Here is a 17,126-nt window from a genome sequence, read left to right as displayed (position 1 = left end):
AGCATTAGAATCAAAGAAGCCGAGTTTGGAGGGGACCCGGGTATTGTCTGGGACCAGTGAGTAGGGTGACGGGGTGCAGGGACACGGGCCAGGGGTTGTGCTTGCGTTAACAGGCTCCCCCAGGTCCTCCAGGGAAGGCTCCCGAAAATTATGAAATGTGAATAGGCTGTTTGTGCATCTCTCAGTAAATTTCTTTCTCAGATGTTTCCAGCCAGGGCAACTCGATTGAAAAATGGCTGGGGGAGAACAGAGGATAAAGCCAATGAGCTCAGTGTCTTATAAATCAGCCACACCGAGCTGAACTGAAGCTGTCAAACTGTGGAAAAACCTGCTGCCATACAAGCTTGTGAGTCTTTTCAAAAACAAAACCTCACCCTTGTCTTGCTCTCTAGATGGGAGAGGGCTTAATTAGAGTTCATGGAGGAATGAGGAGTGGAAAAAGAAATACGGTTTGCTAAGAAAATAAAAAAAGAACTAACTCAAGGTAGTGCGTATGTAACATGTCCCAATTCTGATCTTGGCTCAGGCACAGAATTACAAGTGGGTCATGAAAAATAGCTAAGTGCTGTCATCAGTAAATCCTGCCAAGAGGTCCAATAATACTCTCTGCTCCAAAGCCAAATGAACTGAATAACCCTATAGTCTACCAACACCACATCCCCATTTCATGGATGAGGAGGTTGAGGCACAGAAGAGGTAACCTTGCCTCAGCTCCCATAGCCACTTAGACAGTAGACTGGTCAGCCGTGGTGGTGTCAGAATCCCTGCTCCCAGGCACGGTGGCACTGGTCTCTCTTTAGGGACATCGGAGAGAGCAGGCAGGAGGCAGGGCTGATCCTGACCATTCTCATTCTAAGAAGGTCCTGCTCTGCCTTTCCGTGTCTCCAGATTCTGAAGTTGTGTCCGTCTTGCTGAATCACCCCACACTTAAATGCGTCTGAGATTATGTTAGCGTCTTTTTTTTTTTTTTAAGCTTTTATAACCAATTGCTGGAAAACAGCTTTAAATCTGGAAGCGCCGGCTTTAGGAGGACCCCGTTCGGTTTCCAACAGCGAGTGTAAGGCTGCCAGATCGCATCGTCTCCGCGCGTGAAGGGGTCGGGGCAACCCCGTGTGCACCAGACAACAAGGCCTGTGCACCCGGCCGGAAGTTGTGTTCTGGTTGCCGGGGCAACCGTCATTGGATTTCCTGAATCCCACACAGTGCGATAGAACGTTGAATAACCACATTTATTTGCCTTCTAGGCCCTGCGGCATCTGCGGCTTAGCTCACAAAGCTCCTATTGACTGAAAGAGGGGTTTGTTGACCCAGAAGGCTGGGATGGGCGCGTGAGGCGGCGGGAGCTCGAGGACTCCTGGGTCTCTCCCTCAGTTCTGCAGTCGCCACACAAACGGCCTGGCACCGGCCGCCGCCCCTACGGCCGGGCCCGCGTGAGAAATCGAGCCTCCTCTTCACTGATCTCTGACGGGAAGAGAGGGCCAGTGTGGGGAGGGGGGAGTAAGGAGAAGGAGCCGAGCAGGAAGGAGGCGGAGGGGATGGGAAGGTAGGGGCAGGCGGTGGAAGAGGTTGCCAGGCCAGGGGTGAGCTTGTCTGTTCCGAGGCCACGCTGCACAGGAGGGGAGGGCGGGGGACGGGGCGGGACTCGGGGACGCCGGATGCGCGGGTGGAGGACACACAGTCCCGCCGTCGAGAGGCTGACCACCTAGTCAGGGCTCTAGATACTTAAACAGATCCTGTAAGGTCTACAAGCAAAAAGCTGTGGGGGTGGGGGCGGGGGGGGGAGGAATTAGAGGAAGGGTCTCGTAGCGTTGATGAGCAGGCTGGGCGAAGATCTGTGAGTTTGGCGGCATCTAAAATGGTTCTTAAAAGATGAGTAGGATTTCGGTGGGTGGTGGGCTTCTGGAACTCTGGCAACAATGTAAGTGAAAACACGGCGGGGGGGGGGGTGCGGTAAACGCCTCAAATGGATCCTGGGTAGCCCCTGAACTGGTCACCCCCAGCCACCAGCTTCCCCCCAACCTCGTGGCTACCACTGAGTTAGCCAACAAATGGTGACGTCTCTGGGGCAGAGGAGGGAGGAAGGGAAGAGAAGCGGACTTCAGACATGGGCCACTGAGGCCCAGAGCCCTCCGTTCAGCCACCCTGCTGAGTCAGACTGCCGTGGGCCACAGGCTTTTGCTGTGAGAACTGAAGTCTGGGAGTGTCTTGGATTAGAAATAGTTTCTGAGCGAGGCTCTCTGACCTGTCATGGTGTGGGTGTGGAATGATTTCTTCCCTGCGGCTGGCTTCGCTTTGGTGTTTCCTTAAGGAGGGAACAGCAGGGTCACCCCCACGGCCCCAGGCATGTCTCTGCAGATGCTCCAAATTATCCGTTTCATCGGCCCTGCTGAAGAAGGCATTTTAGAAATCTTGTCTTCCAAAATAACAAGGTGAAAAGGAAATGACTTTTTTTTTCTCTATTTTTAAGCTTTTTAAAAGGAACATTTCCAGCATTTATAGAGAGCAGAGAGCAGGGCCCATGAACCCTCGGGTTCCCATCCTCCAGCTCCAACCACTCTCGGGCCTGCTCATCTCATTCCTCCACAGGCCCACTGGCCGGCACCTCCAGGGCCCAGCGCCCCATCCCCTGGATTATTCTGAAGCCAACACCAGACATCGTATCCTTACATCAATAGATACTTCAGTACTATCTCGATAAATAGCAGCTTCTTAAAATGTGTCATTACAACGTTGTTATCAAGCTTGAAAGTAACAGTTTCTTATAGGATCACATTTCTGGTCAGTGTTAAAATGCCCCCAGTTGACTCGTAAATTTTTGCTTGCTAATAAGCGGGACAAAGCCTTCACATTGCATTTGGGGTTTGTGCCTCTTTTAATCTGTGGCTTCCCTTTGCCCCTTTTCTCTTTGCAATTTGTTTGTTGAAGAAACTAGGTGCTTGGTGTTGTAGAGCTTGCCGCATTCTAGATTTTTCTACTCTGAATGAAATAATAAATCTAGGCAATGATAATTGCAAAACCAGTAGATGATAGGTCAACAGGAACTTCAAAATGGACATGACGATTGACGATACTTGACTCCACGGGCCAGTCCTAACATGTCAGAATAACCTGAGGTTCACATCACCTCCTATGACGAATGCTTACCACAAGATTCAACTGGAATCCCATTGAGCTGCCAGCTCTAACTACCAGTTTATAGCAAATACAAAGGGACAGAAGAATATGGAAAACCACCTGATAGGCTTTTTTAAATTTCTATTTTGATGTAGCAAACATTTATTTAAAATTTATTTGATTGCTCTGTTATTATCAGGCATTAGAGTGTGATACTTTCCCAAGGCTTACTGAGAGGAGGGTGTATTTATGCCTCACTACCTGAACTCAGATTGCTCTAATGGTTTGTTCTTTTGCTGGCCTTTTGTACACTTGAATCTACTTCCTAGGGCCGCTGACTGCCTCTGTGAGCTTCCTGTCCTCCTCCACCCGAGCCCCTCCCCACAAGGTTCTTTCCATTTCACTGTGCACTGAGAAACCAAATGCCAACTTTTTCAGAACTTCTAAAATAAAGGTTCTGAGTGAAAGCTAAATAAGGGCTCCTCTTAGTAAATGCACAAATAGTCATGGCGAGATTTTAGTAATAACAATCATAAAGTTTTTCAGGTTTTTTTTCTCCCTAATTCTTGATCGCAGTCTGGATAGCAGAAGCCTCTGGATAAATGAGAGGTAACCAGTGTTCTGTACTAATCCCATTGGATAGAAAGTTTGGTCACAACACCCAACAAGAAACCACTGGGTGCCTAGGAAAAATGGCAAAATTCCAAGTGGGAAAAACCCCGCACTGCACACATTCATGAAAGTTTGATGGCAATGTCACCTGGATTAGGTCATTAACGACGAGGAAATGTAACAGCCTCGCTGTTGATATTCCCTTCTTCTCAAAATACCCTCTTTTGGGTTCCATGACCTAACACTCTCCTAATTTTCTCCTATCTCTGGGGATCCTCCTCTGTCTTTTTCCTGGCTCATCTTGCATTTTACTGACTCTTAAGTATTGGAAAATTTCAAGGCTTGATCCACTGCCCTGTTCTTCCCATCCTACACCCTCTGTCTGTGAGCTCATCCATGCTTATGGTTTTAATTATTATCTATATGCTGATGAATCTTAAATCTACATCTCCAGTCTAGGCTTTCCCCAGAGCTCCCAGCCATAAATCCATTGGCCTATTCAACATCTTGACTTGGCCATCTCACAGCATTTCAAACTCCACATGGCCGAAAACTGAACTCAGACCTTCTCCCTCAAACCTGTACCTCCCCCAACATTCCTGCTCTCAATAAACAGCACCGCCATCCAAAGATGAGCAAGCAGGCACTTGGTAGCCGTCCTTGACACCCCCTTCTCCCTCGTTGCCATATCCTCTGCATCAGTAAGGGTTGTGGATCCTCATTTCCAAATCTGTTCATGCCTCTCTATCTTCACACTGCCACCACGGTCCAATTTCTCACACTTCCACACCTGGATTACCTCCAGAGTCTTCTATTCTCACCATGTCTGCTCTGTGTCCAATCCATTCTGTAGCCACTGTTCTTGGAAATTGTACAAAATGTGCTGTTTACAAGTATCTCATCTTCCCAGTGCCTTTAGGAGAGAGACTAAAATCCTTATCGTAGCTAACAAGGCCCTATGTCACCTGGCACCTACCTCCTTTACCTTCATTTCCTCATTTTGCAATCTGCTTCCCTGTTTTCTGGGATCTGGTCATCCTGGTTCATAGGAGTTGGGGCCTCAGGACCTTTGCACATGTAGTTGCCTCTGGTAGGATTGCTTTCTTCTCTTTTCCTTCTTTACCTAGTTAACCCCTATGTGTCTTTCTGAATTCAGTTCTTTTAGAAAGTCTCTACTGCCTGCTGGTTTGTCTCCCTAATGCCATGTTCACAGTCCTTGTTCTTTATGATTGAAACAACTTCACAACTAAAGAAATTGAGGCCCAAAAATGTTATGCAACTTGCTTAGGGATCGTATATCCAGGCAGGGCTGTGCTAAAACACACACTGGAATAATCTCACTTTAATAGCAGCTGGATCTGTTGTCAAGTATTAGAGTTCTGTGTCAAGTTTCAGCCTCTACATGATGTGTAGAAGCTGGAATGAGTTGACAGAAAAGGAATCAGCTAATTAAAGGGGAGGCAAGTAGGACCTCTGAAGAAAAGTTAGAGGGGAGAGGGACTGTTTAGTCTAGCATAACGTAGAGACGGGGGAAGAAAAGGAGATTTAAAATTTCTCAAGTTTGGGAAGGTAGAGATGGCAACAAAAATATTTGTTTGAATGACCACAGGGAACAAGAGATTATATGAGGTTGCACGTCTCTGTAGGGACAGGAAGATTTAGCCAGAAAGGGCTTGGTTTGACAAAAGGACAGGTGGTCAAAGATTTGAACAAAACACAGAGTTAGCTCCTGAATGTCTTTTGGCAGAAATGGTGAAAAGCAGGATCAATAAACATCTAACTTACCTGGTGGTTTCAGTGTTGACCTACCTCGGGCAGGAAGCTGGGCCGGCTGACCTCTTGAGGTTGTTTGGAATGAATGAAGGAAAGGATGAATGTGAAAGTGAGCCTTGCCATCGGTCACGGGCTAGATCGTGCTCCCACCCTGCCTTGTGTGGAAAAAGAAATACGGAGTGGCATGCGTCCCCAAGGGCTCCTCAGCTGATCACACTCAGTTGGCCTTATCTGGCTCCCAGGTGTTTCCATTTATCTCTGATAAACTGTCAGCCGAGAGCCAGCTTTGTGTTGGGAGGTGGGGGGGGATGAGCGGAGGGGAGGCTAATACCCCAGATGTTTTCCAAGAAGATGGGAGAACGTTATTCTTCGGTACTAATGCATTTCGTCATCCCCGCCGCATGCAGATGTTAAATTTGGGAACACTTCCAGGTTCCTTTTTCTCTCTTAAAATAAAATTAGTTGTGTATTAAAAACACTCAGGACCCAGTCATCCCCAGGGATGTCTCTCATTTGCATATGGGTAAAGCTTTGGGACTATAAGAGGATTCTAAGTTTTACTGGCTGTTTTTCTTCCAGTCTAACGAAACCTGTGGGCTACCTCCTTTGGAAAATGGGGAAAATGGTAATAATCAGAGGTTCCACTTACTGAGTGCCTACTGTGTGCCAGATAAAACCAAATCCCATGGCAACAGTGCCAGGGTGTATTAAAATCCATTTTACAGATGAGTGAGTTGCTCCCAAATTGTGTTATTTCTCCAAGTTCACAAAACTACTAAGTAGCAGAACCTGTTTAAAACCAGGACTGTGTTACTTCAAATAATAATGGCAACCTTTTTAGAGCTTTCTTATGGGCCAATCACTCATTAAATCCTATGGAGTAGGTGTTATTAGGTCCATTTTGCAGGTGAAGAAATGAAGGCAGAGAGAAGTGCAGTGGTGGGCTCAAGCTCATGCACCTAGCAAGTGGCAGAACAGAGTGCCAAAGGCAAACAACTTGGTTTTGGAACTGTGTTCTTTTTTGGGGGGATTTTATTTATTTATGAGAGAGCAGCGGTGGGGGGTGGTGGAGCAGAAGGAGAGGGACAAGCAGACTCCCTGCTGAGCGTGGAGAGCCCAACATGGGGCTCGATCTCACGACCCCGAGATCATGACCTGAGCCGAAACCAAGAATCAGTCGCTCAACTGACTGAGCCACCCAGGCGCCCCTGGAACTTATGTTCTTAACCATGACCCTGTACTGATTTTCGTCCTCTTTCTACACTCCATAGAGAGGCTTGGCTGGATGCAATTTTTGCACAAACTAGCTGAGCTGAGCTTGTGACAGCTGGAGGTAGAAACTTCTCTCCCTTGTGTTGTCTTATCTTTTCATTGATTTTCTGCTGTTTGAGCAGTCTCCCCACCCTGGGAGAGCCTTTGCACACTAAGCCATCGGCTACAGGTGGCAAGGTGGTGGCTCCAGTTCAAGTCTCTTCCCCCGGAGTTGGATGTTCCAGAAAGGACACCGTGTTCCACGGAGCTGTCTCTCTGGCTCAGGCTTTGATCTGGGAAAGGGTGAGCCTCACTGCAGAGCTGAAGCTGTCTCCCTGCTTTGTTTATGCGAGCGTCCTTCCAGGACTCTGTCTGCTTTTGGGGTGGAAGTGCCCTGCCAAAACCTCCGGCTCTCCACGCCGGCTGCGTAGCCAACAGACCTCCCGCCTTTTTGATGAGTCCTCTGCCCTGGATAGACAGCGGTGTCTCAGAGCAGTTTGGAGATTATAAAAGTTTCCCTGGCAGGATGAATGATCTACTGCAACATGCTCTTGCCTTTTGGAGTTGCCCTCCAAGTTTTCCAGGCCCGATCCTGTAAATCATTTCATCTTGTACAAATACTGGGCTGTGAGCGCAGATGATCTCAAAGGGGAGGATTATTTAAAACTCCATTTAAGAATCCATCCTCCTTTCGACAGATTAATGCAGCTTGAATATGTGAATAAAAATTTTCTCCCATGCATGCTAATGTGCAGGTAGCTCCAGGGCCTTTGAGAGGAAGTAGAATATGCTTCTCCTCCAGGAGGCTTCGGAAAAAGTGACTTGTCGGTGTATTGACAACTAATTTATCATTGGGAGCATCTGAGGTCCGACTCTGCACAAAGTGCTCACAGGGTAGCTGGAGGTGATGGGTGGGATGATGTGGGGAAAACTGAAATGTTTTGAAAGAGATGTGTAAGACGGAAAAGGTCATTTAGAATATCCTCTTGCTTTCTGTCATCCCAAGAAGATGGAAATCTATTGTGGTTTTCAAGGTAGATTCAAGTTCAGTAACTCACAGAATTGGGAGAGTGCTTTGCGTAACTCTCTGAAATCTTCTGCTTTGTAGTTTATCCTTACTTGCCCTCACTCCAACAACGAAAGAATTGGTGGAAGGCAGCCTGGGCCAGAGAAGGTCCAACAGCCACAAGTTGGTGAACGTTCCATCAGAGAGGAGGCTTCTTTAGCATCTCTGCTCTCTTTCACCTCGTGACAAAACTGTTGCCCCCCCCATGCAGGGACCGTATGCATTCCTGATTCTTGAATGTTAGAAATTATCTTGCTGGTTTTTGGAGTGAAGGCAGAACTGCCTCCTCTCAACTCACTTGGAATGGAAGTCCCAACTTGTTTTTCTGAGGTTGAGTGCATGCAATTCAGTGTGAGGCCACGAGTTTAACAAAAATGTAACAAAACATTTCCATTGAAACTCTTTTCCTTAGGATAAGAAACTCTTTCCATCAAGCTACACCCCGGGAATGGAATTTTGGAAGTTGTTTAGCGGAGTTAGAGATGAAAGCCTCTCGCGAGCTGACGTAAGCTGACGAGGGTGGGAGGGAGACGGCAAAAGCTGACAGCCTTCTGTGAAGCATCACCAAATGTTGTTTCATATAAGTTGCGCAAAGTTTTCTCCTTTTCACAGATGAGGAAACAGAGACTTAGAGATGTGAGGAAACATTTCCAAGGTACGATTCATCTGTGGTTGGGCTTGTAAAGGAATCGTGGTTTTGAAACTCTGAATCTAGTGCCCCTTCAATTCCCCAGGCTGCCTTGCTTACTGCCCCGGGAAATCGTGGCATATATATACCAAAGAAGATGCAGACAATCCTAGAGAGCATTATAAAATGGCTGATCATACTTGTTTCTCAAGAAAAATGGAAATTCAAAGTTAAGGAGCGAGACTAGAGCAAAAGATGAGAATAGTAGGGAATTTCAGGGAAGGCCAGTTCTCTATAGTAACCAGGAACCCAAGAGCCATTCAAGGCAAGGAACCAGACTAATGCAACGTACCTTTGTTATAGATAATTCCATCAGTGCCATTACCACCAGTGTATTTTTTTAAAGGTGAATTAAAAAACTCAATTTTGTTAAAAATTAGGTGTTGGGTAGCGTCCAAAATGAGCTATGAAATACTGCCCTAAGCAAGAAAAAAATGCTAGCCATCCTGAGAGAGTATTCTTAAAAAAAATAAAATCTATATGTTTCTTATTTTTTTTTACTATGAACATTTTGAATTTTCCATTATGTGAAGGGTCTGAAGTCTTTTGCCAAGAGCAATGAGATTTGTGGGAAGGAAAAAAAAAGCTCACAAAATACCCCTTTGTATATCAATTCCATTAATTTCTACACAATCATAACACCTATTCTTTTTCTCTGCACCACCAGAAAGCATGCTGACTGAGGGAGTCCATCCTGGATATGTCAAAATAGGACCCTTTCAAACAACTCCGACAATTTAAAGTTTCTCCTTAAAACAGAAGCTTATTTTTTTTTTCTCTGAGATTTTCCTTAAAGAGGTTGAGCTTCTGACTCCACTCCCTCCACAACCACAACCCCACATCTCAGGGGCATTTTCTTCAGCATTTCACCCCAGTGGTGATATCATCCCTCTCTGGCTCAGGGAGAGGGAGGGGTTAATGGAAATAAAGGTCAGCCCTTCCCTGTCTCCTTTGGGGCCATGTCATCTTAGTTTTGATCATTTCCCCCAAATTAAGATTTCTGCATAAACCCCCCATGTCTGAGTTTGGCTGGCAGTTTTATGGCTGACCAGATTTTGCACTGGCCAGGGTTCTGGTTGGCTGAATGTTTACACAGGCTGTTCATCAGATGGGGAAGGGGGACTGGATGTGGGGACTGTCTGTGAGCTGGAGCGGTCCTGTTTGCTGTCTTGTGCGAGGGCCTGCACTTTGTTACTACAAATTACATAATGACATGTTACATTTCAAAGTGTATTTTTACTTCAGGGAAAATTAAACCAATAAACAAACAACTCTGGTGGAAAAAAAACAGAGAAAAAAAAATAAGATCCCTGGTTTCCAGATCTTCCTCTTCGAAAAGGCTCTTAATTAAATTGTAGCTATAAACAAATCTTTGTTTTATTGAAAAGAGAGCAGTTGCATATAAAAGCTATTTTTAAAAATTAGGATTCGAATGGCTGCTGGACTAGGGTCTGGCCCATGTTATGCATTTTATGATCTGTCCAAAATGAAAAGGCAAGCTTGTGTAGTGATGGTAGATTTTCAATTTTTGATTGTTAATCCCTCTCAAATGTTGCCCCTGCCCTGCTTGAAAGGAGTATGTAAACAGGAATTAGCCTAGTTTTTCCAGGTACTGATTCAAGCAAAACTGCTTAGGGTAAGGATGAATTGCCAACTCTGGATTTTTGGTCATGCGGAAAATCAGGTCTCTTCAGCATATTATCCATAGTTTAGCAACTTTGAAGCAGTTAAAAAACAAAATCAACCCCTCTAAATCAACTTCCAAACCTTTTGCTGCACACCTACAAATTTAATATTAATTTTTTTTCTGTAAGCTGTTGAAATTAAGTATAGGCTCAGGATCCAAGGTTATGGGGATAACCATGGGCATATATGGTTGCATTACGCATGCATAGGCTTCCCCCACTACCTGAAAGTACAGCTTTCCTATGAATCCTTTCAGAAGTCGAAATGGTGAAAAATCAAGAAGCAATTACCAGTAATTTAGATGGAAAATTTTTTGAGCATTCCCAGACCCAAAATACAACCTCTCTTAGGCTTTTCTGATACCATAGGACACATCTTGCTAATGGATACACAGAATAAATCGAGATAAAGCAGAGATGCTCACAGACAGTTCAAAGCTGTGGCAGCTGGATGCTGAGGGGCTGAGCGGAATCCTGGGAAAGGAGCTTGGCGGGGCCACTCTCGCTGCTCGGGGGGTGCACGCTGCCTCTGTTAATGGCTCCCTGCAAACCAAAACTGGGTGCTGTTTTTGCTTTTCACGTTTTGTTATATAAAAATGAAAATCCTCTTTGGATTTCTTTTGGCTAGCGAAAATAGGTACTAAGGGAGGTCTTTGATAAAAGCGAAGTGGTGTGATGCAAACTGTCCAAAAGCGGGGGAGACCTTCACGTGCTGGCTCCAACTTTTTTTTTTTTCAGCTTAAACTATGTTATCAAAAGAGAGTGTGTTCTGACTCTCTTTCCCCCCGGTTCTATGGAGTACTGAGAATAAGGACACTTCTTAAAGTGCACTTTAAATGAGTGATTTCCCCAAATCAGTCTCTCCCACATGTGCTGCTATAGGAGCCGTCTGACCTGGAGCTCACTGGGTCTGTTGGGGTGCTCCGTGGCTCCCAGGAATTGCAGCAACCCGGTGACCGGCTACGTGAAGATTGCCCCTTTTGTATTTTCAACAGGTCCCATGACGCTTACATTTCTCAGGCAAAATTATGACATGATTTAGGATAATTTATCAGTGCAACCCACAACATGAGAAATCACAGGAGCAACTGAGAGAGACTGTCCACCTCTTCCTCTTCAGTGTCTTTATTTGTAAATTCAGGATGTTTAAAAAGAGACCTTTTCTCTTCAGATCTTAGAAACAAACAAATGGGGTTTTGGAACTCACCGTTATTTTTTTCAGATTTCTCAATGACTGAAAAACTTAGGAAGAAGAAAGGAGAGCAAAAGAAAGGACAGATACATAGTGTAGGTGTTTTTTGGACCAAAGAAAACCATTTTAGACAATGCTGTTTGCTAAGGATAGCCTTGCAAATGCATGGCACCCTATTTTCTTTTGTGGCAAGAAATATGCTTTCCTCTATCTCGTCTTGGATCCTTGACAGTTCCATTTGAAAAATTTAATTAGATCCTTGCTTCTAAAGGTTCTTGACTCCTGAACCAAACTGACCATCCACTGTTCAAGTGGTTTGTTTTTAACTTCAGGCATCTTAGTGCGAGGACTGCCATCTGAGGCATTCTGCTGGGGCTTGGCCTTGACTTTAGAAGGAGCAAAAAAACCACCAGATTTTTCACCATTAACTGTCACCAAATAAACAACAGTTCAGAGTGAAGAGTCAGATATTAAACCAGGGCTTTCGTTCTATGAATGACTAATCCATTAAGAAAGATTTCGAACCAAGCAGTAGTCTTTCGATGGACCAATAAGCCATGGTAGGCCTGAGAACAGGTAGGACGTCTTCATCTTGGTTTTTTGCTTAGCCAGCATTTGAAGTGATAGATGGGGGCGGGGGGGGGGGTCACATACATCATAGCCTGTTGAATGAATGAATGAAAATGGGTAATGTAACAATAATAATGAGGCCTTCCCTCTCATTCTTTTTGATTGGATGCTCTCCGTTTACCCACGGTGACCACTTCTCACTCCTGCCCTATTTGGCCTTCCATGTCCTGGTTTGGGTCAAGGCTCCAGGGCAAGCACAACATCAGCACCGCAACTCCCCTGCCCAAAGCCAGACGGGGGAAAGAGAGAGGCTTAAGGTAGAAGGAAGGGTGAAAGGTCAATTCTCAGATGGCAGTTCAGATGTAGAAAACAGAATGAGAACGTGGTGGCAGCCATGCCCTTCTTTCCACCTTCAACTTTGAATTTAAGTCCTGAAATGTGTCTGCTTCTGTGTCTATCAATATATCTGTCTCTCGATCACCTATCACCCAATCCATCCATCCATCCATCCATCATCTACCTATCTATTGATCTGTATAATCTATCATCTATCTATCCATCAGCTATCTATTACCTATTATTCCTTCCTTTCTCTCCCTTCCTTCCTCCTTTTTTTCCTTCCTTCCTTTTCAAAAATAAAACCAGTACTAATGTAGAAGTCTAAAATTAGACCTCATAAGCTAGTTCTACTCTTGTTTTAGAGGGGTGGAGCTTCTTTTTTTCCCCTTGTCTGGCTTTAACTCTTTTATTCTCTTTGATATTTGTCCTTATTGTGACATAACAGAGAACCTCTTTGAAAATGTTTCTGTTTAATGGGGTTCAGGCAAATAAAAGTCTACCTTAAAAAAGATAAAATGAAGCTCTCTGATATGGACTTCGTAATTAATTTCCGTGGAGGTCTATTTTCATATGCAGGCAAATCTGTTTAAATGCTGTTTTAAATTTTCAAATCATGTGCACATATATAAAACTCATTTCTGTGTTTTTAAATGCTGTTTGCAATTTTGAAGTGCATACACACACACAGAGCTTAACATGCATTATGATAGCATGTAACCTGAAAAATAAAAGTTTACTTGAAACCTGAACTGGCTTTGCAATGCAGAACAGACTAATCAAGTAACATTTTGTATAATGTATACGCCTGAGTGCGGCATGCAAATGGGCTATTTAGAATATTTTCCTGATTGAATGAACAAGCCCACAGGTTCACCATTTTATATTTGTTCTCTTAAAAACATGAAACTCATTTTGAAAATGCTGGTTTAAATGGGCATTATTAAGTCTTTATCAGTTCTGAGCATTTCAGCCCTTTTGCATCCAGAAATTTCTCAATCTGACAGAATAAGAAATGCATTTACATGGCCTAAGCTCTTAAATTGTCCCTTTCAATTAATGCCCCATCATGGAGCAATCTGGAAACCATTACTCAGTAACTCTTCATTATAATTGCTTGCAGCTGAGTATCCAGCCCTTGGTAATATAAGAATAAAAGAAAACTCAGTTAGTAACAAGTGCAATTGATTCCATTCAGAATTCCCCTGGTGCTCTGCCATGTTTGGCCTGCTTGAGAGGAAACACGAGGGTTTTTGGTTTTTGGTTTTTTTTTTTTCCTTTTGGGGCCAGGAAATGAATTGGCAGACATAAGATGGTTTGTGTGGTGCTTGCCTTCATTTTTCAGCTGGTCCTAGTTAAAAATGAGACGATGGGGCTCCTGCTTTCTCCCCCACTGGCTATGTTTTTTGTTTTGTTTTGTTTTGTTTTTTGGTTTGTTTTTTTTTTTTTTTTTTTAGAGGGCTTTTCTGGTAATAGATAAGACTGCAAAACTTCAATTTGCTGCACGGTAACAGCATCCAGAAACTGTCACCGTCCACGGCCACAGCTGATCCTGGGACTTACTTCTGCAAAGGAGGGGGTTTTAGAATTTGATTCACTCCCACCTTGATCCTGCCTTTATGAGAGCAAAGTCCCCAGTGCATTTTGTACAGGTGGGGAGTGTTTATGTGTTTGGAGGCTATCAATCACCAACTCCAGAGATGTAAAGATCTAAAATTATGATAGATGAAAATGTGAAAATGTGATGTGGTACACTCCCCCCACCCCCCTACAAACTCCCATCCCCTGTGTAAGTCAGGAACTTGGCTTCTAAAAGTGGTGAAAGGGAATATTCTTATACACTCATTCCCTTCAGAGACCATGCAGCTCAGCGCTGACGCCACACTCTGGCGTCCGGCTCTGCATCCCCTGGACTTGGAGCACCAGGGACCATGGAGACAGTCAGTTCATCATATCCTGCCCGCCTTCTCCCCTACAGATGATTGGGGCCAGGTGACGAATATGCTCTACTTCATGAATTTAAAATATGTAAATTATAAAATACATTTTATTATAAAAAATTGATGCTCAGCATAGAAAAGTAGAACCCAATAAAACTCAAACTGCTTTTAATTAATTTCCATTCTTTATTTTCATAATAATAGGGGGAAAAAAGCTCTCTGTGAAGTTAAATAGCATTTCATTTTGATTGGCTATAGAAAGAAGACTAAAGTTCAATATCGCTCGGCATCAGGGAAATCCAAATCAAAACCTCAATGAGATACCACCTCACACCAGTCAGAATGGCTAAAATTAACAAGTCAGGAAATGACAGATGTTGGCGGGGATGCGGAGAAAGGGGAACCCTCCTACACTGTTGGTGGGAATGCAAGCTGGTGCAGCCACTCTGGAAAACAGTATGGAGGTTCCTCAAAAAGTTGAAAATAGAGCTACCATATGATCCAGCAATTGCACTACTGGGTATTTACCCCAAAGATACAAAAGTAGGGACCCGAAAGGCTACGTGCACCCCGATGTTTATAGCAGCAATGTCCACAATAGCCAAACTGTGGAAAGAGCCAAGATGTCCATCAACAGATGAATGGATAAAGAAGATGTGGTATATATATACAATGGAATATTATGCAGCCATCAAAAGGAATAAGATCTTGCCATTTGCAACGACGTGGATGGAACTGGAGGGTATTATGCTGAGCGAAATAAAGTCAAACAGAGAAAGACATGTATCATATGACCTCACTGATATGAGGAATTCTTAATCTCAGGAAACAAACTGAGGGTTGCTGGAGTGGGGGGTGGGGTGGGAGGGATGGGGTGACTGGGTGATGGACACTGGGGAGGGTATGTGTTCTGGTAAGCGCTGTGAACTGTGCAAGACTGTTGAATCTCAGATCTGTACCTCTGAAACAAATAATGCAATATATGTTAAGAAAGAAAAAAAGAAGAAGAAGAATGTAGCAGGAGGGGAAGAATTAAGGGGGGGAAATCGGAGGGGGAGAAGAACCATGAGAGACGATGGACTCTGAAAAACAAACTGAGGGTTCTAGAGGGGAGGGGGTTGGGAGGATGGGTTAGCCTGGTGATGGGTATTGAGGAGGGCACGTTCTGCATGGAGCACTGGGTGTTATGCACAAACAATGAATCATGGAACACTATATCTAAAACTAATGATGTAATGTATGGGGATTAACATAACAATAAAAAAAAAAAGAAAGAAGACTAAAACCTTCCATGACTAAGGAAAATTGCTATAAATATTTTAGTGTATTTCTTGTATTTTTTCTATGCATTTATTTTTTTAAGGGGCGGTTGGTTTTTTACATGGGTGTAATTATTCTGTATTTTCTACCCCGTTGTAAACTTAAAAAAATTGTTATTGTTATTACTAATTATGTATTTGGAAAGCCCACATGGGGTTTTTACACTAGAGAGAAGCACGTACATAATGATCTCAAGCAAGAAGAACAATAGAAGGAGTGGAATCCTCCTTGACCTTTAGAGAATCCAGGATCTCAAAGGCACAGAACCGGGAATGCCAACTTTCCCAGACTCACAGGCTCTATAGTGATTACAAGGGACTACAAAGAAGCCTTAAGGGAGAACATTTTTTCCATTGAGAATTAAATAAAAATGAATACTCAAAGGCAGGTTTCATGAGGGCAGGGAGAATTGGATTGTTTTGTGTGTACCTGATTTCATATTTCTCTGAGATATAAAACAATCAACTATCTTGAATTTATGATGCTTAAAAATCATCAATTTCTCTGGTAGTATTTAACATTTTTTTCCAATTCCCTTTTCTTTAGGAAGAAATGTGGCCTATTAAAGACTGGATTCATTAAAATCTTTAATTAAGTAGATAAAAAATATGTGATAATGAAGTCAGCTGATGTCCAATGAACTTGTCCATGACTATGAATTCAGGCCAATTACTTATATTCATGGTTTCTTACCTAGGACGGTAGTGGTAGGATGGAGGTAAAGTCCATTTCCAATGAGGAAGATGTAAGCAGTAGCTTAGGCTTCCATGTTTGAAATAATCCATCCCCAAAGTCCAACCTTTATATGCTGGTCTGGCCCAGAGCTTCAGCCAAATTGGTGTAAGATGACTCGCTTGTCTACCGATTTTTCCCGTTGAAAGACTTATCCCTCTTTCGTGGGAACTGGTCACGGATAGGTGCTGTTCCTTCATAAACCAGACAGGCTGTCTGCTCAATTCTCTAGGCTGTTTACAGGACTTTGGCTTTGTTTCAGGTTTTCATCACCTTTATTCAGATCCTCCCTCTCATCCCTGCTAAGGTAGTATTTAAGCAATTCTCCCTTTTCCAATCAATCAACAGATCTTTCTTGAGTCTAATTGAGTGGAATACTCTACCCCTGCCCAAGGCTGCTGATTAGGAATGTTTATGGCCTGGCTTCCCAAGACCAAAATCTTGGATGTCATCCACTCCCTCCACCCCCCCTCCACCTTTTCTTAAATTACGGTAAAATGCACATATTGTAAAATTGCCATTGTAATCATTTTTAAGTGTGCAGTTTAGTGACATTAAGTACATTCACATTGCTTCATGGCAATGAAGATCTCTTTTCAGTGAAAATTATATCTAGTAATAGCGAGTGATTTAAGATGCTGAGAAGAGGGCGCCTGGGTGGCTCAGTTGGTTAAGCGACTGCCTTCAGCTCAGGTCATGATCCCGGAGTCCCGGGATCGAGTCCCACATCGGGCTCCCTGCTCAGCGGGAAGTCTGCTTCTCCCTCTAACCCTACCCCCTCTTGCGCTCTCTCTCTCTCACTCTCTCTCTCTCTCAAATAAATAAAAAAAATCTTTAAAAAAAAAAA

At 43.8% G+C, this 17,126-nt stretch overlaps 1 long non-coding RNA gene across 1 annotated transcript; it reads right to left on the bottom strand.

The window, feature by feature from the left end:
- Nucleotides 1-1,330: 1,330 nt before the first annotated feature.
- On the bottom strand, nucleotides 1,331-5,672 carry LOC118529392 (uncharacterized). Its single transcript, XR_004914100.2, has 3 exons — nucleotides 5,512-5,672; nucleotides 2,243-2,386; nucleotides 1,331-1,461 (listed from the first exon to the last, which is right to left on the bottom strand). It is a non-coding gene; the product is annotated as an uncharacterized LOC118529392 (long non-coding RNA).
- Nucleotides 5,673-17,126: the final 11,454 nt, after the last annotated feature.

The sequence above is a fragment of the Halichoerus grypus genome, chromosome 12 (assembly GCF_964656455.1).
Source record: "Halichoerus grypus chromosome 12, mHalGry1.hap1.1, whole genome shotgun sequence".
Lineage (NCBI taxonomy): Eukaryota > Metazoa > Chordata > Mammalia > Carnivora > Phocidae > Halichoerus > Halichoerus grypus.
Note: the sequence above shows the minus strand (reverse complement) of the source record. Positions and strands in the feature narration are given on the sequence as shown.